This window comes from Diabrotica virgifera, chromosome 8, assembly GCF_917563875.1.
Source record: "Diabrotica virgifera virgifera chromosome 8, PGI_DIABVI_V3a".
NCBI lineage: Eukaryota > Metazoa > Arthropoda > Insecta > Coleoptera > Chrysomelidae > Diabrotica > Diabrotica virgifera.
Genome location: NC_065450.1, coordinates 178,912,527 through 178,938,604, shown reverse-complemented (window position 1 = coordinate 178,938,604; position 26,078 = coordinate 178,912,527). Strand labels below are relative to the sequence as shown.

The 26,078-nt window shown below is 31.1% G+C and overlaps 2 protein-coding genes across 4 annotated transcripts in view; both read left to right on the top strand.

Moving 5' to 3' along the window:
• LOC114337832 (cytoglobin-1) overlaps positions 1 to 26,078 on the top strand; it is a 169,892-nt gene that overhangs the window by 92,984 nt on the left and 50,830 nt on the right. The gene's annotated exons all lie outside the window — the stretch shown is intronic.
• The window catches only part of LOC114337834 (neuroglobin-like), a 115,947-nt gene continuing 94,062 nt past the window's right edge, over positions 4,194 to 26,078 (top strand). Inside the window, exon 1 of one of the 3 annotated variants that reach the window (XM_050658614.1) lies at positions 4,194 to 4,328. The gene's annotated coding sequence lies outside the window, so the exon portion shown is untranslated. Of the gene's footprint in view, positions 4,329 to 11,986; positions 12,242 to 22,190; positions 22,450 to 26,078 lie in introns of those variants that run through there. The other 2 variants (XM_050658612.1, XM_050658613.1) reach the window with 2 other exon arrangements.

Genomic DNA, 26,078 nt, shown 5'->3' with positions numbered 1-26,078 from the left:
TACGTCATCACCCCAGATGTATGACGTCACTGGTATGAAATATATGCCAAAATATCATAATTTAAAAATAAAAATCGATCTCTTTCGGCATTTCCTTAAAATCTAATAACTACTGTCAAATATCGAGGTGGACTCTTTTCTTTGGCTCACCCTGTATATTTTGTGTACCTAATAATTTGTTTTTAAAAACTTTTAAAATATTATGCTTTTTATCTGTGTATAAATGTCTATGAGGATATCAAAAACCCAAAATAATGATGAAAGCCTGACAATTATTAAAGGCAAACTTTAGAACAAGTTGAAAACTACAACTATCTTGGCACAATAATTAATCACACAAACGATTACTCCAAAGAAATCAAAGTTCGAATAGAGAAAGCAAGAACAAACTTCAATAATTGAAGGGTACTAAAATGAGAAGGGTACTTTGTGTAAGAGAACTGAAATTAGACTTAGTTAGGCTGGCAAGGTGTTATATTTTCTCGAGTCTGCTTTACGGGATAGAAGCATGGACACTTAACGCGTCGACTACTAAAAGGTTGGAATTTGAACTGTGGGTGTATAGAAGAATCCTGAAGATATCATGCACCGAGCATATAACAAACAACGAAGTCATGAGAACAGTCAACAAAAGACTGGAAATATTGGAAACCATCAAGACACGAAAGCTGCAGCACCTGGGGCATGTTATGCGTAATGAGAGATACAACATACTTTAATTGATTATACAGGAGAAAATCCAGGGCAAGAGAACTGTAAGAAGGAGAAGAATCTCATGGTTGCGTAACTTGAGGGAATGGTACGGATGCACATCAACCGAACTATTCAGAGCAGCAGCATCTAAGATCAGAATAGCCATGATAATTGCCAACCTCCCTCGCGGAGATGGCACGTGAAGAAGAAGAAGAAATGTTTATAAATAAAAAAATTCTTTCAACATCAACTGAGGTTACAGGTGCCTCAACTTGGTTATGTTGTAAGGCAGTAGTTGGAGATCTGGTAAGGACCAGCTTGATAAACTTCGCAACTTTTTGCAGAACATAAAATCCCGAGTTTTGTTTAAACCCTATTGTAATTTATTTCCTACAGATATACTTAACTTTTCTTATTTTCTTCAACCACGCGAAAAGATTCCTTAGCTTAACCAAATCGACTGATTCAAAAAGACTCAAATCGTGTCTTTTATGTTTTCTATATTCCTACTTAATAGTATATTAAGTATGGAGAACGGTAAGGGTTTTATACCGATCGAAGACAATTGTTTGTCTTCGATCTAAGGTTGAATCGGTATTGTCTAAAAATCGTTACCCTTAACGTTGGACATGCTTATATAGGCCAGGGTAATTAGACAAAAATATACCCTGTTCGTGACACTCGAGCAGCCAGGGTACTGAAGCGTTTTTTCGACAAGTAATACCTACAGGAACAAATTGTAACTATTTCCTGCGTAGGATCTGGCGGCCATTTTTATTTATAAACAATTAACTGTCAAAAAATGGCATTTCTCCCATTTTTTTCAAATCAATGGAAAACAGTGAAAGTTATGGTTTTTTCAGTACAAATATCTTTGAGATTATGGAAAAAGCTTTAAAATGACGTATTACAGAGTTCGATATACTCATTTATTGTTAATATAATTGCGAAAAATTTCGGAATTGCAAAAAAAATTAATTTTGCAGTATCTATGGCAAAAATTATTGTAACGCTTTGAAATTTTTGTCACATAAGGGTTCTTCAGTGCTTAATATGTGATAAAAAATTCAAAGCGATTCATTCAATTGTTTAAATTTTATTCAAATTGTTTATCCCAGAGAGCAGTTTTTTGCAATAACATAAGTCAGAAAAAAATGAGGTTAGAACCATTCCACAGAGATGTCAAGTGAAAGAGCATGAACTATATTTTTAAGTTGGTTTAAAAAAACCGAATAAAAAATGCATTTATAAGTAATAAATAATTATGCAAAAGTATCGTAAATCTTTCCTTATAAACTTTTTGGATAACTTTTTCCAAAAAAATTAACTTTTTTACCCTGTTTTAAGTGCACAACTACCAAGTAATGTTATTTATATCATAATTGGTAAAAAATTGTAATACATAATATGTATATATATGTAATACATATTGTAATACATAATATGTATATATATATTATATATAATTTCTTATATAACAAAATAAACAGTTTATAAGGAAAGCTTTACGGTACTTTTGCATAATTATTTATTAATAATAAATGCATTTTTTATTCACTTTTTTTAAACCAAGTTAAAGATATAGTTCATGCTCTTTCACTTGACACCTGTGGGATGGTTCTAACGTCATGTTTTTCTGACTTATGTTATTGCAAAAAAACTGCTCACTGGGATAAACAATTTGAATAAAATTTAAACAATTGAATGAATCGCTTTGAAATTTTTATCACATATTAAGCACTAAAGAACCCTTATGTGACAAAAATTTCAAAGCTGTACACTAATTTTTACAATAGATATTGCGAAATTAATTTTTTTTTGCAATTCCGACCATTTTTCGCAATTATATTAACAATAAATGAGTATATCAAACTTTGTAATACGTCATTTTAAAGCTTTTTCCATAATCTCAAAGATATTTTTACTGAAAAAACCATAACTTTCACTGTTTTCCATTGATTTGAAAAAAAAAGGGAAAAATGCCATTTTTTGACACTTAATTGTTTATAAATAAAAATGTCCGCCAGATCCTACGCAGGAAATAGTTACAATTTGCTCTTATAGGTATTACCTGTCGAAAAAACGCTTCAGTACCCTGGCTGCTCGAGTGTCATGGGAAAAACTTTATTACCCTGGACTAATAACGTTTTTTGCACGATTGATACCATTATAAATTATAAAATTAAACATTTTCGTCATATTGACTAGTTTCATTCATTTTATCAAGATATATACTTTGGTTGTTAGGTAGTAACTAGGGTGCATAACAACAATGGAGAATTGAGTTTTTATTTAGTTGTAAATAATTTTAAGTACAATTTTGATTATTATAAATTAAAATATGAGCGAAAGTGAATTTGAAGAAATTGAATGGGCTTGGGAAGAAGGGTGTTCCGCAATTATTCCCGAAAAATCCAAAATCCGTTATCAAAATACCTACCAAAGTTTTAAAAAATGGTGCGAAGGGAAGAATTTAAGAATCGAAGAAAAGACTCTATTGGCATATTTCGTTCAAAGACATATGCAGTTGAAAGCTCCTGGAAGCCTCTGGGCAGAATATTCAATGATTAAATCCACCGTTTTTCTTTATGATGGCATTGATATTTCCAAGTTTTCAACTTTGATCGCGTATTTGAAGAGAAAAAATGTTGGCTATAATAGGCCTAAGAAGTTTCAATATTAATAAATAATTCGTTAGTTTTCTTTATTCTTTCAAAAAATAAATTAAAATTAAGAGATTTTTTAACTCGACGGTAAGTGAATTACTTACCGTCGAGTTGGAGTACTTACCGTCGAGTTGGATTACTTACCGTCGAGTTGTTAGTAAATGTCACCTACTGACGTAAAATGTGTCACGGTAAACAGTCAAAAATGATCAATCGTGCAAAAACATAATTTAAAACTTAGGCTTATGTGTGCTAGATTCTGAGGTGAATTAGTTGATTGTACAAGGCATTTATATTCCTCTAGAGCTGCTGAAGTGGAATCTATTAGTTTTGCAATAAATATTTTTTTTCCTTGAAAATATTCCATATAAAAAAATGCAGCTTCTAACATTCTAACCCCATGTTGTTATCTAGCAACGTATGCATCCTCTAATGAAAAACGACTTTTGAAACCGTTTGGTCAGGCTGCTTGTTGCGCTCTCTAAACGAACTGAAACATAAGACGGCTTTGGCTGCGTGTTGCAACGAGATGAAACTAGTTATTCATTTTTATTCAAATAATGTTTAAAATTAAAAATTTTATAATCTAAACGATATGTGCATTTAAATTAGGTAACATCCTATATCTTCGTAATTTATGGCGCCTTATCTCATTATTAGTCCTGAAATAAAAGACAGTTTGTGTCACAGTTAAGTTCCGTTAAGTATTCATGCCATCTCTCTGAACGGAGTTAAAGAAACAGGTACCTACTGACCCCACTTAGGTACTACCTCTAACTGCACAATCAAGAATTTAGATTATCAAATACCATCATCCGGTCAGAAAAATTTTTACCTCTCATAGGAAAAGGTGGTTTGATTTTTAATTGTATGTATGTAATCTGTGCTCTTCCGTGACAGTGACAGTACAGTAGTGTTCTACTGAATTTCGTTGTGCTGAATTTGTTTGTGTTTATTTTTAATAAAAGGGTCAGTATCAGAAAGTACCTAATTATAATTTCAATGTAAAGGACTGAACTATAAATAATATAAAATATTTTTTATACAAATAATTATAAATCTATTTTAGTTGTGACGTGAGATCACTTTTTTTCTACTTTTATTGCTTTTATAAAACAGAAAAATTATAAATTAAAGGTAACTGAATCATGAAAATTGAATTTAAGGGGTTTTGAAAAGTGGTCTATTAGTATGGTATAGTTAGACCCAAACCCAGACATCCAAAGTGAAAGTTACCCTCCAACACCAAATTGTTCTATATGGTCCACATAATGTTCAGAAAAAAGTCACACCATTTTGAGCGTCGGGTTTGGGGGGAGAGGGGGGAGAAATCTGCAAATTCGTAGTTTTTTACGTTTTTCGTCAATATTTCTAAAACTAAGCGGTTTAGCATGAACAACCTTCTACACAAAATTGTTCTACATTAAATTTGAAATAAAAAAGGCCCGATGCATAACCCTTCTAAAATGAACGGTTCCAAAGTTACGGAGGTAGTATAGTATAATTGGTTCAAAAAAAAGCCTAACCCAGACATCCAAAGTAAAAGTTTTCCTTCAACACCAAATTGTTCTATATGGTCCACATATTGTTCAGTAAAAAGTTACACCATTTTGAGCGTCCGGTTTGGGGGGAGATGGGGGTAGAAGTCCGTAAATTAGTAGTTTTTTTAAGTTTTTCGTCAATATTCCTAAAACTATGCTTTAGCATAAGGAATGTTCTATAGAAAAATGTTCTATACCCTATTCCACGAACATACGCCTGTTTTGGATTACTTCGACAACGAATATTTTACTGTGCGAAATAAGAAGAACGAAAGTAAATTGCAAATTACATTGTTGTTTATTGGAATAATTATTAGCGCCATTTACTTTCGTACTTCTTATGTTGCACAGTAAAATATTCGTTGTCGAAGTAATCCGAAACAGGCGTATGTTCGTGGAATGGCCCATACATAAAATTTAAAACAAAAAAGGTTCTATACATAATTGTTATAAAATCAACGGTTCCAGAGTTACGGAGGGTGAAATGTGGAGGTTTTTGATACTTTTTATATTTACCGATTTCTCCCCCCTCTCCCCCCAAACCCAAAGCTCAAAATGGTGTGACTTTTTTCTGAACATTATGTGGACCATATAGAACAATTTGGTGTTGGAGGATAACTTTCACTTTGGATGTCTGGGTTTTTGGTATAGTTATATCATAAATATTGCCCAAAAAATATAAAAAGTATCGAAAACCTCGACTTTTCACCCTCCGTAACTCTGGAACCGTTGATTTTATAACAATTATGTATAGAACATTTTTTGTTTTAAATTTCATGTAGAACATTTCTGTATATAACATTGTTTACGCTAAAGCACAGTTTTAGAAGTATTGACGAAAAACGTAAAAAACTACAAATTTACCGGCTTCTCTCCCATCTCCCTTCCAAACCGGACGCTCAAAATGGTGTAACTTTTTACTGAACAATATGTGGACCATATAGAACATTTTGGTGTTGGAGAAAAACTTTTACTTTGGATGTTTGGATTAGGCCTTTTTTTGGACCAGTTATACTATACTACCTCCATAACTTTGGAACCATTCATTTTAGAAAGATTATGCATAGGGCCTTTTTTATTTCAAATTTAATGTAGAAGAATTTTGTATAGGGGGTTGTTCATACTAAACCACATAGTTTTAGAAATATTGGCGAAAAACTTAAAAAACTACGAATTTACCGATTTCTCCCCCCTCTCCCCCCCCCCAAACTCGACGCTCAAAATGGTGTGACTTTTTTCTGGACATTGTGTGGACCATGTAGAACAATTTGGTGTTGGAGATTAACTTTCACTTTGGATGTCTGGGTTATGCCATCTTTTGGATCAACTATACTCTACTATATTTAATGAAAATATTTTCATCTACTTTCTACTTCCGGTTGTTCCGGAAGTTGCTTATAACTTCGTATTTTAAATAGGACACTGTATATTTTTACATTTTTGGATTCTCCATCCTTGGATGTATCTTTTCTTAAAATATAAGGTTTTGTAATGTTATACAGGGTAGTTTAAAAGATAGTTAAGTTATCAATTTCTAAACAACATTCAAACCCTGTAGAATTGTATTGATTTAACACCAAAACTCTATTTATGCTGAAATGATTTCTAATGTAGTTTACTATTTTTAACAGTAGGTAGTTATTAATATAGCGAAATGTTTAATTTTAGTATACAGGGTTGGTAGAAATTCGGAACGAATATTTTCTGAGCTTTCTTAAATGGAACACCGTATGTTTTAGTATTGTAATGAAATTATAATTTAATGGTATTTTTTATATTTTTTAAGCATTCCCTATATTACATAACTGCTTTAATTTTTGAGTTATTCATGATTTTTTAAGCCAAATATTAATTGCAACAAAAATTACGTGAAATTTCATTAGGTTGGCCGAGAAAATATTCAATCAAAAACAATTTTTTGAAAATAATACGTATTAATCTAGACTGATCCTTAACTTATTAATATTGGATGAGATACCCAATTGCCTAGGTACATTTTTAAGATTGTTGGTGCGTAAAATAATAATAAAAATAAACAGTATTCTACCTAGTTGGCTATGACTTTGACATTTGCTTAAACTTGCTTAACCGTTTGACATTATACTATTTTTAGAGTTACAGTTGTTTTATTACTATTACTAATATGAATGTTTCTAATAGGGAACTGATGGTTTTTGTTATAAGTAGTACTTAGTATGGTTTTTGTTCTAAGAGACTATAACAAAAATGTGCTGCTAGTAATAAGAATTTATCATCAGCAATTCCCTGATAGGCGACAACCAGGAAGAGAAATTTTCAAAGTTTATTAGAACGGTTTCAACAGACTAGACACTTCGATTACGATTTCGTTCGTACTAATATTAGTCCAGAAAGCCAATGCGCATCCGCTAGGGAAAATATTCTAATTCTTATTTTTTGCACAATCTTACTCACAAAGGACTCCTTTTAACAAATTTGCATGTTGCCAGGACCAAAAGGTGGTCAAAAATTTTTTAAACGTTTTTTTTTTGTTTTTTCCTAAAATTATTTTTTTTTGCATGGAAAAAAGTTTTTTTAGGTTTTTTGGATCATTCCAAACAGAAAAGGTCTTTAGTGAATTTTCTCTAAAAATGATAGTTTTTGACATATAAGCGAATAAAAATTGAAAAATTGCGAAATCGGTCATTTTTAGTCCTCAAAAACTATGTGAACAACTGAAAATTTAAATGTTTCCAAGGTAGATAGATATTCTTTAAACATCGATTGATCAAATCCCTAAGAGTTTTTTGCAATACAATATTCAAAACTTCTTTGTTTTTTAATTGCTAATCAAGCGTGCGCGACACTATTTTCCACCGACATTATGGTGCAAATGAAAGGAATAAATTCGTTATTTCGTAAACCGGCGACTTTAAGGAAAAATCCCAAAACAGGTCGATTTTTATTTTTAAGTTATGATATTGTGGCATATATGATATACTAGTGACGTCATCCATCTGGACGTGATGACGTAATCGATGATTTTTTTAAATGAGAATAGGGGTCGTGTGCTAGCTCATTTGAAAAGTTTTTCAATTCTCTATTCAGTAATATAAACATTTACATAATTATTTATACAGGGTGTCCAAAAAATTTTATTAAATTAAATTATTTGACAAAAAAAGAAGTAGAAGGGCAGCCTGTATAAATAATTATGTAAATGTTTACATTACTGAATAGAGAATTGAAGAACCTTTCAAATGAGCTACCACACGATCCCTATTCTCATTTAAAAAAATCATCGATTGCGTCATCACGCCCAGACGGATGACGTCACTAGTATACCATATATGCCACAATATCATAACTTAAAAATAAAAATCGACCAGTTTCGGGATTTTTCCTTAAAGTCGCCGGTTTACGAAATAACGAATTTATTCCTTTCATTTGCACCATACTGTCGGTGGAAAATAGTGCCGAGCACGCTTGATTAGCAATTTAAAAAATAGGAGTTTTGAATATTGTATTGCAAAAAACTCTTCGGGATTTCATCAATCGATGTTTAAAGAATATCTACCTACCTTGGCAACATTCAAATTTTCAGTTTTTCAGATAGTTTTTGAGGGTTAAAAATGGCCGATTTCGCAATTTTTCAATTTTTAATCGCTTATATGTCAAAAACTATCATTTTTAGAGAAAAGTCACTAAAGACCTTTTCTGTTTGGAATGGTCCAAAAAACCTAAAAAAACTTTTTCCATGCAAAAAAAATAATTTTAGGAAAAAAACAAAAAAAAACGATTAAAAATTTTTTGACCACCTTTTGGTCCTGGCAACACGCAAATTTGTTAAAAGGAGTCCTTTTTGAGTAAGATTCTGCAAAAAATCTGAATTAGAATATTTTTCCTAGCGGATGCGCAGTGGCTTTCTGGACTATATGCAGATTCTCAGTGACACTAAGGATTACATTTTACTAATTTTAGTAATTTTTGTTCGATAAGATTTTTCGTAATCTTAGTAATAAGTGTGTTGAGACCGTTCTAGTAAATTTTAATAAGTTTCACTAATTGATGATGATAAATTCTTATTACTAGTATAGTCGGTTCGCTAAACTCAGACACAATAACTGGCTATTGATTTTAGTAAGTAATTTTGCCTATTTGGTAAAATTGGCAAAAAAAATAATTACTAAATAGTTAATAATTACTAAATAATTAGTAATTTTGCCAATTTTAGCAAAATTTGCCAAAAACAAAAAAAATCTACTAAAATCACTAGCCAGTTGTGTCTGAGTTTAGCGAACCGACTATAGCACATTTTTGTTATTCTCTCCTAGCACAAAAACCATACTAATCAGTTCCTCATTAGAAAAATTCATATCAGTAATAGTAACAAAGCAACTGGAATTATATAAATACTACAATGTTTAAGCAAAGCAAATGTTTCAACAAATTTAGTGTCAAAGTCATAGCCAAGTAGATAGAATATTGTATGTTTTTATTAATATTGAACGCACAAAAAATATTAACTACGTAGGTATTTTGTTATTTTAACCAATATTAATAAATTAAGGATTAGTCCAGATTTACATGCACCTATTTATTTTCGAAAAATTATTTTTGATTGAATATTTTCACGGCCAACCTAATTAATTTTCAAGCAATTTTTGTTGCAATTAATATTTGGCTTAAATAATCACGAATAACTCACAAATTAAAGCAGTTAGTAAACTATGTTAAAAATCATTTGAACATAATATGTCCTAATGTCAAGTCACTACAATTTTACAGATTGTGAATCTTGCTACAAAATTGATAAAAAAAATTTAATTATCTTTTATACTACCCTATTACAAAATCTCATATTTTAAGAAAGAAGTCATCGAGGAGAATCCAAAAATGTAAAAATATACAGGGTGCCCCATTTAAAAGTACGAAGGTACGAAAACTTCCGGTATAACCGAAGGTAGAAAATAGATGCAAATATTTTCATTAAATAGTTCACTATTCAAAACCTCTTGATTCAAATTTTCAGGATTCAGTTGACTTTCGTTCTCGAGATATTTCTAAGCTTTATCTGCCTCACCCTATATAGACCAGTAAGGATCTGCGAAAAAACGTCTATTTTTGGATGTGAGAGGTGGCATTCGGATTTTTGCAGATAAAGTTAGGTGACAACTTCAGTAATAATAATTGACTTATGCTCCTTCTCAAATATGCCCAGAACATTAATAAAAAAATTAAAATATTTAAAAATTTCGAAAAACATCGATTTTTTTCTGTTTCTTTGCTTATAACTTTAAAACGATTCGTTTTGGAACAAAGTCGTAGAAAAATAAAATAAAGATAATTGAATTTTGTATGATGTACGACCGGTAAAAAATGTCTTAAGGTATTACCTTTTCTGCAATATAGCAATAAATACAAAATAAGGGTGCAAAATAAGTCTGTTGTTATTCAATATTTTTTAACAACTTTGGAGGCACTTAAAACCTTAGTGATTCGCTTAGGAAATTCTTTGTAATATACTTAAATCGTGTACCAAATTCCATTAAAATCGACCTAATAAATTTTGCATAATAAATTTGCAATCTAAATGTTTTTAAAAAAGTTCAAATTTTTTAAAATCTTTCTGAAAAAAAAAGTAGACCATTTAGAAGTTGGCTAATTTTTTTACATATAAAGAGGTGCTCTACCTATCTCATACACTTTACAGAATTAAAATCGGATTATTTAAGGGGCCTCAGCAATGTTTTAAATTTATAAAAAAAATTTTGGCTAATAAACAAATAGCTTTGTTTAATAATTAAAAAATTCATTTTTAGCAATGCAAATAATTAAAACCGGTATAATTTGACTTAAACTTTCAAATGCTGTCAGCAGAATTGCTATTTTATTTTTTTAATCAAACGTTATTCGCGTTCAAAAATTGCAATTTTTCGATTTTTTGAAAGTTCCAAACGCGTTTATCTCGAAAACTATGCATCCTACGAAAAAACTAGTAAGAACATTTTTTGTTTAGAATTACCCCAGAAATACAAAAAAAATATTATATTTGCAAAAAATCGATGTTATATAATTCCTCAAGTTCTTTGTTTATAACAATCTTATCGATATCCGGATCAACTGTTACCCAAAAAATTCGTGTTATACGGGTAAAAATACATAAAAAACTTGGGTAAGTCCATCTAAATAAAGGAGCCCGTAGCATCCCCTCCTGAACACAGCACTAATTTGTTTATAAGCCAAAAAATTGTTTATAATTTTAAAACATTGCTGAGGCTGCTTAAATAATCCAATTTCAATTCTGTAAAATGCATTAGATAGGTGGAGTGCTTCCATATATGTAAAAAAACTGACAAATCTTTGTATGTTCTAGTTTTTGTTGTGCAAGATTTTAAAAAATTTTAATTTTTTTAAAAAAGTTTGGATTGCAAAATTATTATGCAAAATCTAGTCAATTTTAATGAAATTTGGTGTACAGTTTTAGCACATTACAAAAATTTTCTAAGCGAACTACGAAGGTTCCAAGTGTAACCTAAGTGATGGAAAATCATTGAATAAAGACAGGCTTGTTTTGCCCCCTTATTTTATATTTTTTGCTATTTTCAAGCAAGGGTGATAAATTAAGACATCTTTAACCAATCGCATCTGATATAAAATTTAATTATCTTTGTTTTATTCCTATACGACTTTGTTCTAAAATGAATAGTTTTTAAGTTATAAGCAAAAAAAATAGAAAAAAAAAGGAAATTTTTTTAAATTTTTAAATATATTTTTTTTTTATTAATGTTCCGGGCATATTTGAGAAGGAGCATAATTCAATTATTATTAACGAAGTTATCACCTAACTTCATCCGCAAAAATCTGAATGCCACCTCTCACATCCACCTAAAAACAGATCCTTACTTGTCTAATATGGTAGTAGAATTAACAATAATTTTAGACCACGGTCTATAACCCCCGAATAAATTGCACAAAACATTGGCTGCGGAAGCCTAACAACACTATCTAATAAATCATAATAAAAACGCCACAAAAACATCTTTATCTTTCCTTGCAAATTATTTACCTTGACATTTATGTAAATTATGTTCATGCGATTTGATCTTTATCACGCTAAACAACAAATTAGTTATATCAAATGATTATAGCAGTGTGTATCTCGAAATTCGAACACTGTTCGCATAAATGTGGATATACAATTGTATAGAAATTTGTAAGTGATATTATTTCGTGCAATATATTGTCAGTTTGCGTGACACCGCGATGAAAAATTAATAAACTAAATAGTACTTAAACAAAATAATATAAGAATATTTTCATTGTTCCAAGTTGTTAAGTGCGTGTTTCTTCATCACCACTTTATATTCTGCACATTTGAACGTAAGTATTTGTTAAATGTTACCTTTAGTCATCCTTCTTGTACGAGGTGCTTCAAGGGTGATCAAATACTATTAGGTACTTTGGCTCCTCTAACTTACATTTGAAATTTATTTTCGTATTATCGACACCTGATATGAATAACTTTGTTTTAACTTACAAAGTATTTCAACTATGGCTTACCTAAATGACATTTATAAAGAATAACCTTCAGTTTGGTATAAAAGCTTGTATCCTATTTTATGTATATATAGTTATTTAACAATATAACCCCATTATAAGTGCAACTTTTAAACCACTTGGTGGAAAAAACATTGTAAATAATGTGAAAATATTGAAAATTTTTATTGTCGATGAACATTTTTTATAAAAACATTGTAACATTGTATATGTCACAGGCCAAACCCGATTTCAGGATAAACTAGTTTGGCCCATGCCAAACTAGTTTATCCTAAGTCCTAAACGCGTAGTGATATTGTGCCGATATGTGCTTTTGCCCTGGGGGTGGTTTTCACCCCCTTTTGGGGGTGAAAAAATATTCGTCCAAAGTATGTCCGGAAATGGATAAACTGACTAATTTTAAGTAACGTTTGTTCTATAGAGTTTTTTCACTAAGTTAATATACTTTTCGAGTTATTTGCCAGTGAATATGTTCATTTATTCTACAAAATAACAACGCTTTCAGGCGGTTTTTCGCAAATAACTCAAATAGTAAGTATTTTGTCGAAAAACGTTCTTAGCAAAAATATAGCTTGTAAAAAATTTAAAAAAAAATGGTGTATATATCACGTCTCTATATACTTAGTAGAAGCAGAGTTATAGCTATTGAAAACTAGGTTAATATTCGTCAAATTCCAAATGGAATATTTTAACGTGAAATAACCAAAAATGAAGCACATTTCGGGGAAAACTCATTACAACTTATTTAAAGTGTTTAAAAAAGGCTTCATTTTTGTTTTATAAAAAAAATTTCTAGCGTCAAAAGTAAACAAATTACGCTCAAAATAAAGTTAGTCCTTTTTTTTTGTAAAAAAATCGGGAAAATCACCCCCTAATTAATATCTCAAATGAACTTAATCTTTACGACTTTACAAGTTTCTTGACTCGTGTATGTATTGTTTATACGATCTATAAGTTTCATCGGTTCAAAGTCCTTATTTTTGAAAGGGATGTAGTTAAAAGTGGTTGAACGAGTCACTGATCACGAATGTATGCAAATTTAGAAACACCAAATCTTAATCAATTTTTGTCTAACAGAAAAACAAAAAGATACTTGATATTCAGTAAAGCAATGCTGACTTTTCTATTTTTTGAGATTTTTGGTATCTCTAAAAATTTTTAAGTCATTTTGAAAAAAAGCATATTTTTCAAAAATAAAATTTTTAAAGATTTTACTTTAAAATCAAATTTTTTTAAAAATAAGCTTTTCGAATCGATGAAACTTGCAGATCATATAAACACAACATAAGTAAAACAATTTGTGGAGCAGCAACGATTAATTTCATTTATGTTGCTAATTAGGGGATGGTCTTCCTGATTTTTTTTGCCAAAACAAAAGGGACCAACTTTATTTTGAGCGTAACTTGCTTAAATTTAATGCTAGAACCTTTTTATAAAAAACAACTTTTTTTAAACACTTTAAAAACGTTATAATGGGTTTTCCCAAAAAGTGCATATTATTTTGGATATTTCACGTCGAAATATTCTATTTGAAATTTGGTGAATATAAATCTATTTTTTATTGGCTATAACTCTGGTTCTACGACGTCCAGAGACCTAACGCGTACACCATTTTTTTTTACTTTCTTACAGGCTATTTTTTTTAAGTAAGTTTTTTCGACGAAATACTTACTTCTTGAGTTATTTTCGAAAAACCGTCTAAAAATGTGGTTATTTTGTTGAAAAATGAACATATTCACTCGCAAATAACTCGAAAAGTGTTAACTTGGCGAAAAAGCTCTATAGAACAAAAGTTACTTAAAATTAGTCAGTTTACCCATTTATGGACTTATTTTGGACATATATTTTTTCACCCCCAAGAGGGGGTGAAAGTCAGCCCCAGGGCAAAAGCACACATCGGCACAATATCACTTTTTTTCTTTGACATGTAAGCTATGTGTATGCAAAATTTCATGTCAATCCAAGCGATTCTTTAAAATTTAGAGCAAAAACCGTGAAAGAATGTACTACTGGGGGTTTCCATTTAAAATTTTAAAGTTACCCCCACCCCACCTCCAGGTGACAAAGCGTGGGGTCGTGTTTGGTGTCATTCGATAGATTTCTCTTCTTCTTCTTTCTCATAATCCTTAGTGCCCTTCAGGGCGTCGGATGATAGATTTCTCAAAAATTATTTAATACGTATTTTTCAGTTTTTCGATTCGATGTTTATTTCGCGAAACATTCGACCGTTCCGCTACTTTTGGGACACCTTGTATAGCCCGTTTAATTACTCGTAATGTTTCAATTTAAAAATGGAGAAGATTTTAATAAAATGAATACATTTTTTTATTAGAATATTATTTAATTTTTTATTATGATTTTTATTACATTTTAAAAATTTTTATTATACCTAATTGGAAAATAATATTTCTCATTAATATTTAAAAAATTAGTATTTATTGGGATTATACATAGAAAAACCAGCAATGGTAATATTTTTTTGAGAAAACATTAGAAAACTTTAATCATATATATTGATTGTTTTAATTGGAATTTTATGGTAACGATTTTAATAGCATTTGAAATTTAACATTATTAAGGTCGTCATGATATTGTCATATTCATTTTTTAAACGATTTGGTGTAGTTTTAGGAAACTACTTTGACCAAAATTTTAAGGAATCGTTAATTGTTATCAACCTATTAACTTATTAGTACTTAATAAATAATTTGATAATTTTTTTATTCATGATTGATCACTAATAAAAGTAAAAACATCAGAAAATACGATTAAAAATCCGCCGATTAAAAGACCGCCAATTAAAATGTAAAACAGGCTTAGAAGAGGAGTTAGGTAATGAGGTTCTATTTTCCCAGATATTTTATTATGTCCCTAGTCCCTAGAAGGTAGTAGGGTTCCATAGCAAAAATTTTGTAACAGATATTAGGGGCATATTAAATTCGTCTTTAAATGAGATATACTCCAAAACTAATTAAATAGCATTTATGCAGTCGCAAAAATGAAAGAATACCCATAAACGAACATATAAAACACGCTGTATTTTCCTGTCACCGTGTCACAAAAAAAACTTCCCAGCGCAAGTGCATGTAATAATAATTATTACATGTACCGGGTGTCCCAATAAGAATGGCTGTCGGCCATATCTCAGGAACCGTTTATAGTAGAGCTTTGAAATAAAAAATTTTATAACAAAAGTTGCCTCAGGAAAAGCTTGGTAATTATTTTCATAATTGTGGGTCCACCGCTAGAGGGCGTAATTGAATATCAAAAATAAAAAAATCTAAATTTTACAAAATTTTCGTAATGAAGGGGCACTGGAAATCCGATTATGGTATTCTTCATGAAATTCTGCGCATATTTGATTTAACAAGTTTAACTCTACCTTTGCAAATAAGAGGTGGGGGTGAGTGGGAACCTTGTTATGAAAAAATGGCTGTAAGTCCGGTTCTGCTAAATAAAATTTTGAAAACTGGATCTTGTTGAAGACAGATCTTTTTCTTTAATATAAGCGTGGTAATTTTGAACCATCCTAATAAGTAATAAGCCAGCTGGGAGGCGTTATTTAATTTTTTTCAGAAATCTAGTTTTCTTTGGAAAATATTAAATACAAGTATGCATTTTTAATCATACTTTATAAAATTAGATTAAAGTAGCAATAGAATAGCGAAAACCGCATGTCGATACCTTTTTTCTATCTCAAGATATCTCGAGAAACGTGTAAATTTTATACATAACTGTTACTATCACCGGTAAACTAAGTTAATGAAAAGTAGTGGGCTGTGGAAAAAAACAAAATAACATTTTCCAGATGTCAACGTATAAAAATTTAATTAATTAAAACAACAATATAAAGAGAAACAATACTATTAAAACTAAATATAACACAGAACAAAAAGAACTACTTAGTGACGACCTAAATATTCAAATTGTTGCCCATCATACACTACTCTAGAATACATTATCCAGAGAATACTAAACGCCATTCAAAGCATATCGAGGGCAGAAATTGAGACTGCTGTTCAATCTACTCTTGAAAGAGTAAATGTTTGCAACGAAAATGATGGCCAAAAATTTGAACGTTTATGTCATCACTAAATAGTTGTTTTTATTTCTTTGTAATAGAGCTTTTCAACGCTTCTCATTTGTTTCGAGCCTCTGTCATATGCCGTATAATCCATGTATAATATTAACATACGAGATATGAACGAGGCTCGAAACATATGAGAAGCGTTGAAAAGACCTAATATACGTTGACAGCTGGAAAATGTTTCTTTGTTGTTTCCATAGCACACTACTTTTAATGAATTTCGTTTACCGGTGACAGTAACAGTTATGTTTTTAAATTTACACGTTTTGTAAGATATCTCGAGATAGAAAAAAGGTATTAACATTCGGTTTTCGCTATTCTGTTGCTAATTTTGTCTAATTTTGTAATATGGTATTAAAAATGCATGTTTGTATTTAATATTTTCCAAGGAACACTAGATTTCTGAAAAAAATTAAATAACGCCTTCTAGCTGGCATATTACTCAGTAAGTTGGTTCGAAATCATAACTTTTACATTGACGAAAAAGATCTGTCTTCAACAAGACCAAGTTTGCAAAATTTGATTAAGCAGAACGGACTCACAGCCAGTTTTTCATAACAAGGTTCCCACTCACCCCCACCTCTTATTTCCAAAGGTAGACCTAAACTTGTCAAATCAAATATGCGCAGAATTTTATGAAGAATACGACGATCGGATTTCCAGTGCCCCTTCATTAGGAAAATTTTGTAAAATTTAGATTTTTTAATTTTTGATATTCAATTACGCCCTCTAGCGGTAGTCCCACAATTATGAAAATAATTTCCAGGCTTTTCCTGAGGCAACTTTTGTTATAAAATTTTTTATTTCAAAGCTCTACTATAAACGGTTCCTGAGATATGGCCGAGAGCCATTCTTATTGGGACACCCGGTACTTGCGCTGGCCAATTTTTTGTGTGACACGGTGACAGGAAAATACAGCGTGTTTTATATGTTCGTTCATGGGTATTCTTTCATTTTTCCGACTGTACAATTGTTAGGTTCGGAGAAACCAAATAAATCTAGACGGTAGACGGAGAGAAAATACATATATTCATCACGGAAGTGGCTAAGTAAAGTTTATAAAAAGATAACTTCAGGATCTATCGATAGGTATAACCACATGTAATATCTTTTTTCGAAAGTCTTCTATTATCAACCGCTTGTACTGTGGCAAATTGGATTGTAGTCCATTGAAATGTCAAATTTTTTAGGTCTTAGGTCTCAAATGGTGGCGGGAGGGGGGGTGGTAGGTACTTACAGAAAAGGCTGCTATCTCGTCAGCTAGTAACCATACAGAAAATTGTATTTCTTTTATTGTAAAACTAGCTGACCAGGCAGACTTCCTACTGCCTCAATAGATAAAAACAAACTTTTGCAAACAATAAACCTAAAATAAACAAAAGAAATTCGTAATTAATAAACAAAAACTGAAAACTGCTCGATGTGAATGAGTTTTTATTATTATTTTTAATGAATTACACATGATGTTTGAAGTAATAAAGCTTAGAAGTAACAAAATAAAGTTTGCAGTGGAACAGTTGCAATCTTAAATTTGTTTATCTTATAATGAATATAACAGCTTTATTTTATTTACATTCAAAGAACCCTGTATTTATAATTGGGTACGGGGTTGTCCAACGATATAGGTGTTAATTAATCAAAATAAAATAAAAATTAAAAAAGAATGTGTGTGTACTTTGTACGCACGTAAGAAGTTATACTTCTATTATATGATTTAAACGAAATTAATATACTTTTATTTATATTTTATTTAAATATTAGACTAATTTATACTTACTACTTCTCAAACATTTTTATTAAATTAGTGCCAAAAATTAAAATAATAAAAGAATAAAACAAACACAAACACATTAAAAATGCCACAAATGATTTCTGAACATTAACTTTTAACTACACGCGCTGGCGTATTTTGTACGCCAAATATAAGAATTCTACTGCAAATGTATTTAAAAATTTAATTTTTGACCTTGTTTTTCTCTCTAACCTATCACTGGAATGTGCTTTACAATTTGGTTTTAGTTTCGTTATAATCGGCGTTCTGGGAAGATCGTAATTTACAGTTTATTATTTGTTGTTTCCGGTGGTGGACAGTATACGCCACGATTGTATTAATATAAGTTGTAATATAGGTACATATTTCAACTGTTTTTTAGTCATTATGGCACAAAATATATTTTTCTTTATAAACAATACTTTTTCTCCTGTAAAAAAATCACATTTCAAAAAATTTTTATTAGTAATTTTATTTATCATCAACTCCAGTTTTCCATGATTCCAGTTATAAATCCCAATTGGCTTACTGAGAAGGAACTCCAAGTATTTACTGATGCCTAATAAGGTTTATAACAAACAATTAAGTGTACTTTTCCAAAAAAAAAAAATAAACAAATCCGCTGTTTTTAAGTATATTTTCTTGTGGCGTATAAAGTACGCCACGCGTGTAGTTATGTTATAACTTGATGCGCGGGTAGTTAAAGGTTAATTGTCGAAAATTTTTTTAACTAAATACGTGTTTTCTGAAAATAAAATTATAAATTAAATATACTTACAATCATAAAATGTATAAAAAAAAAATAAAAAAAATAAAAGTTTTTATTGGGATTCGAACCAGCTATCAGCGCGGTTGGTATATTGGGGTTCATTCGCCTTAAACGCTTCGCCACGGAGGCAATGTGTCATTATGTGCGAAGATCGACTAACTAAATGGATTAAGCTTTTGTCTTTTTTGAATTAAATTAAATTATTTTGATTTTGAATTGAAATGATTTAGAATTGAAAAAATACAACAAAACATAGAGTAAGAAAACAATATATTAGGTGAACATTGATAGAAATTTTGATGGTTATCAAATTATGTAAATAAAAGTATTACATACTATGTATTTTGGTAGGTTCAAATAGGTAGGTACCTATGATACATTTACAATTATTACGTACCTGTTGCTTTTAAAAACTATTTAAATGTCACTACAATTATAAACTTTTTTGTTTCTGTCCACACAACAATAAAACTAATATATTATACATTTGTTTACCTTCATATTGAACAATTATTTATTATTGACAGATCATTTCAACACCCAATCAGAGCCCGTATAACGACTAATACCATACTGTCGGTGTGCGCATGCGCGCAGATCAATATAAATTCACCCTCAATCTCAATCGCGCCTAAAGAAGTTTAACTTAAAAAAAATAGAATCTAATAAAAATAATTAAAATTTAATAAAATGAAATAAAATAAAATAAACGAAAATAAATAAAATACTTAAATTAAATAAAATTTAATAAAATGAAACAAAATTAATTAAAATAAAATAAAATTTTATAATTTGCTGCTTGTTCTTTTCGTGTGCTCAGAACTTTTCTCGTGCTTGCCGTTCGTCAGAAAAGTTCGGTAGAGGTATTTTTTGACAGTTTCGAAAAATTAAGAAATTCATATTTTGCCCAATTTAAGTCCAAAAGTTAAACAGTTGTACTTTTCTTCGATGAAATTTGTTGCTCGTTCTTCTTCTGTCCTCAGAATATTTCTACGGCTTAAGAGATTGTATTTTGGACACCGATTGACTTAGAGAAAAAATTTTAACACGGTCAGCAAGGAGTACACCTACTTAATTTCGTATTTTTCACGTCATTATTGTGAGAGCTATGACGTCATATGCAACCCCCTAATGACATACGGGTATGAAATATAGACACCAACCTACTCCAAGTACAGTCCAATATACCTGCAAAATTTCATAAAAATCGGTCAAGTCGTTTCGGAGGAGTATGGTAACAAACTCTGCGACCGGCGAATTTTTATATATATGTAAAATATTTAAATGGCTATTTAAAAATAACGGTCTGAGATTAAAAATTGAAAATTTAGGATTGTATGTATCTTTTGCTTCTACATCTCATAAAAATAGTAAAAAACGGTTTTTCCAAAAATTAAAAAAATATATTAGGCGGCAACCCCCCTTATGACGTACGGGTATGAAACTCCATATTATCCTATTCCCAGTCCGCTAGAATATACATGTAAAATTTCATAAAAATCTGTTCAGTCGTTCTCAAGTTATAAATGGTGTAACTAACATAACCTCGACTTTCTTTTATCTATATAGATGTAAAATATTTAAATGGCTATTAAAAAATAACGGTCTGAGATAGAAAATTGAAAATTTAGGATTGTATGTATTTTTTGCTTTTACATCTCATAAAAATAGTAAAAAACGGTTTTTCCAAAAATTAAAAAATATATCAGGGGGCAACCCCCCTTATGACGTACGGGTATGAAACTCCATATTATCCTATTCCCAGTCCGCTAGAATATACATGTAAAATTTCATAAAAATCTGTTCAGTCATTCTCGAGTTATAAATGGTGTAACTAACATAACCTCGACTTTCTTTTATATATATAGATGTAAAATATTTAAATGGCTATTAAAAAATAACGGTCTGAGATAGAAAATTGAAAATTTAGGATTGTATGTATCTTCTGCTTCTACATCTCATAAAAATAGTAAAAAACGGGTTTTCCAAAAATTAAAAAAATATATCAGGGGGGAACCCCCCTTATGACGTACGGGTATGAAACTCCATATTATCCTATTCCCAGTCCGCTAGAATATACATGCAAAATTTCATAAAAATCTGTTCAGTCGTTCTCTAGTTATAAATGGTGTAACTAACATAACCTTGACTTTCTTTTATACATATATATAGATTGTCTAATTCATCACTAAAAACTGTTAACAATCTTCTAAGGTTAAAAAAGTTTTTATTGTTTTAATTTTTATCTTACTGGCGTTTATTTGGTTATGTGGTGTATTCTTTATCCCTTTGTGGCCTAGTGGCACCACGGTGGAACCACTTTTAAACAAATTTTTTCCTACTGCCCGAGTAACCGTACGCTGGCACCACCGCACGGAATGCAATGTATACGTCTTGTATTTCACCGATCACGAGATTACAAAATTCTAGGAGCAATTATGCATAGTTGTACAATTGTACATCATACATTTGGCGCGCTAACAAGTGGATGACAGTGAAGTTATTTTATTTCTGTAAATAAAAAAACATTCTTCTACTGATAAAAGATATGTATTATGTTAATATGTTGATAAATATATATATTTATATATTACCGTATTGAGACTTTATGAACTGCGACTATAACTAAGTGAATTTTGATATTTTGTTTGGTGGTTCCAATAAATTGCCACTAGGCCATCGGTAACTAGTAGGTATGTTTTGTTACAGAATTCCAAAATGAAAAGACGTCTTGATTTGAGTAAAATAACAAGCAACGACGCTCACTATTTACTAAGAGATATCCCTTCGGATGGATCTGACGCTAAAAAAATTGTTTCATTCCATATCACGCTAAATATTTTTTTCGTTTGTGAACTAGTGGTTCCACATGGTATCACGTTTTTTTATAATAATTACACAAATTTAATATAAAAAAACCTTTTGTTTGTTTATTTTTTGCCTTAATATGTCCTAAAAACAAATTGTTCACCATCTAATATAAACAAAATGAAGTCCGTCCGCAAAGGGTCATACTTTTATTTCATTTTCCCCGTATATGTCCTTCCTTACACACCGGACGATTTATATTAAATCACCTATTAATCGAATAGTCACCACTGGTCTTTGAAGACCTCTTATTGTCTCCAATTTACACTTGTGGATAGGCTGAACACGAGCTTAGTTGCGTTAAATTTTTGATAACTTTATACTTCCTTTCCTACTTATATTTCGGATATCAAAATTAATAAATAAGCGACATTATGATTTACGACATTGAAATCGGCGGTAGTGTTCAAAAAGAAACGTGTTCACTTCGGGATTATCTAAAATTACAGTTGTATATAATTTTTCTGTGAACTGTTGTTTTATCAGTTGATATGTGGAAAATGTTTATAGACAGTTAGGTGACGTTGCAGATATCTGTAAGTACTGTTTCCAAAGATGAGCTATTATTTTGTTTTGAAAGAAAAATTATAGATAAATTAATTAGTTAGCTAACAAAACGAACTAATTTTAATAATTATAAAATTAATGGGAAAATCCCAGCAGCTGGCTGTATACAGAGCCGGATTTAAGCCTGTGGGGGCCCCTGGGCAGAATTGGTGTGGGGGCCCTACCTCCTACCATTAAAAAAATATTGATCAACTTTTATAAATATAATTTTAAATAATAAAAAGTACAAGAGATGTAACCTGTTACAGTAAAATACTAAAAATAATAGTAAGATGTATGGTTAAAGTCCGGGATCTTTTCGAGATATTTTAATTAAAAATTTCTTGATTATGTGGGACATAAGTTGCATTTAGACATCGTGGCCAATGCTCATTGTAGAGAGATGAGTCTAACACTCTTGGCCCATCATAAACCGAAGTCGATTTTTAATTAACTTAAATTTTAAGAATGATCTCTAACCACTGCAGTTAGTTAGCATCAGACCTAAATATTAACAAAGTGTCACCTCAACATTTGGAAAAGCATCATTCATATTCTTTTTTTTTTAGCAGTTGGTACATTTGAAATTCTTTGCTTATATTTGATGAGCTGATTTCCTCTTTAAACGAATTAAAGAATCTTACAAACTGTACCAGATAGACACATAAGTTTTCATCTAAATCATTGCTGTAAATGTTGGTAAGCTTTAGTGAGTGAGCTTCAATTTCATTCAGAGTTAAATTTTCCAATTTTCCAAAATGATGTAAAAATCCAAAATTGGAATGGATGGAATGCAGAAAGCCTCTGACTTAGACGTAATCTATAATACCGATAAAATTTTGAGTTCTAAACTTCCCCGATATTCTCATATCTTTCGAAATTGTCACGTCTTGACTGTAAAATTTGTATAAGTGATCTAAGTGCTGCCACTCCTGAATTAAGGTCAATATTTGGATCTTGAAGAATACGACTTGTGCTGTTTGTCCTCCCTGATATCCTGTCTGTTTCCAGTAAACACATTCGATTATAGGTACAACAAACCATTTGCAATGAGTTTTAGATTGTTGCTCATAATCGTCCGAAATTTTTGATATTGCTCCTTTAATCTGAATATAACCTTTAACTAGTTCTTTTGCGGCATTACCTCGATGACCATCTAGTAGTATTTGCTCTTTTAGGAACAATAATATTTTTGGCACGGTCTGTATTGCTGTAGCTTTAAGACGCAGCTTTAAAACATTCTGTTAAGTTGTATCTATATTTAGAGGAAGTGAAAAATATATATAAGCTAGTTCTTCTAAGAAATTAAAGAATGCGGTGCTATGCTAATGCATGATAACACTCAGTTGCAGCTTTTGAAACTAAATTTAGAGAGTGGGCGACACAAGGAATCCACAACTCCAAGATGTTAAGGTACGTATCCATACGTGGGTGCTCCGTGCTCGGTGTAGCAGCTCCACATAGTAGATACGTTGGTGATCGCCAACCAGTGATTTAACCGGTTTGCTGTTTATATGTAGGGGAGCCCATGCCGTATCCATTTAAGCAGCTACACCGAGCACGGAACACCCACGTATGGATATGTACCTTTTTGTTCTATAATTTCAACCTGAACACCATTGTATTTTCCATTGATATCTGACGCATTAACGTAGAACGGTCTTCTGCAGTTTTTCAGATCGATATCATGTTCTTGCAAAAATGTCATTAGATAATTAAATATATCTTCTGCTTTATGACGGCGATTTGGCAAAAATATGGTAAACCTTTCAACAGGAGTTAAACCTTCTATGTAACTAAATGTCACAGTTAATTGATTTGTATGAACTGAATAATATTTTGACTTCTTAATCCTTGAAGCTACTTCATTGAATACGTTTTGACCCATCAGATGTACAATTTCCTCACATATGGTTGATGAAAGATAGTTGATATGTCCGCTTCCAGGATTTGAATATTTATTAAAATATGGTGCTTCAAAAATTGATCATATTCAGCTAATAACTGGAGTATTTTCAAATAATTTTCATTTTGTGATGAACTCGACAACTCCTTTTCGCTGCGAAATGCTAAATCTCGTTCACAAATAAACTTTATAACTCTAAAATTAGTCTTTGAGTTACCATTTTCCAATAATTCTTTATTTCTTCGTTCTGTTTTGCTACTTCAGTATCAATACGCCCAATTCTTTCGTGTGCTTTAGACATTTCGTGATCCATAAGCCTACTATCTGCATCTACATGTTTCCTATCACAAAATTCTCTTCTCATCACTTTATAAGAATTTACAAACGAAGCAATACGTCCACCCGGTGGAAGGTCAAAAACATAACCATGAACAATGCAATATTATAACCCCTTCGCTCCTTCATTTTATACTTGTCATACATTGTTCCTGTATCTCCTGCCAATATCTGTTGAAATGAATCTCTTATGTTTGGGACTTTGTGGGGGACCCCGAAATGTGGGGGCCCCGGGCATCTGCCCAGCCTGCCCTCCCTTAAATCCGGCCCTGGCTGTATACCATAAATAAAAAATCATACAGAAGTAAACACTTCGTTTGTACAATGCTATAAAACAGTTTATTAAAAACCATTAAAAGTTATCCAAAAGGATTCGCAAAACGTTTTCGATCTAGATCAGATCATCTTCAGTGCGTTCTGCTTAGTACATGAAACTAGCAACCTTATGAAATTGGTAACGTCGATAAATATGGTTTACATGATACTTATATAATATTTATAGCGACTCCAAGTCGATGTTAAAAGATTGAATGTTTTAGGAGTGCTCAAAAGGCAACATGGTTCCCTGCTCCATAAAAACTTGTTTTTATCGAGCATATCCTTACTGCATGTTTCAGTGCGAAGGTAAACAGCAGGGGGCAAGAGGATCTCCTTGTCTAAGCCCGGTGTCGATGAGAAATTCCTCCGTCGTGTTGCTGAAAATTCTGATTCGTGCGGAAGCGTTCTCCGTGCTCACCTTTGCTAATCGTACCAGCGTTCCAGGCACTCCCATTTCTACCATAGTCTCACACAATGCTTCTCTGCTAACAGAATCGTAAGCTTGTATAAAGTCCACGAAGATTTGATATACATCGCGGTTGAATTCCCAGTTTTTTTCCAACACTTGGCGTAGGACGAAGATCTGGTCTATGGTCGACCTTCCCAGTCTGAATCCGCTTTGGTAGTCGCTTATTATTTCCTCTGCGTATGGAATTAGTCTTCTAGACAGTATTATAGATATAATTTTTTATGTTGTATTGATTGACGATATTCCTCTATAGTTTCGACATATTTGTTTGTCTCCCTTCTTGTGAATAGGTATTATATGGCTTTCATTAGGGATAGGAAAACCTACCGGTTTAAACCTAAACCGTTTTTTTTACTTCGCAATAACCAGTTTTACCGGTTGTTATTTTTGTCGCGGTTATAACCGGTTTTTTCTTTTTAAAGTAAAAACCGGTTTTTAGGTTTTTACGGTGATTAGGATTAGGTTAGATATTATTTTGGATCCCAATCATAATTATTATCCTCAAGTAATTATTCCAAACAAAACCATAATTCAAATTTTATTTTATAAGTACAGAAGCAAACTGAAAGTGCAAACTCACATCAGCCAGA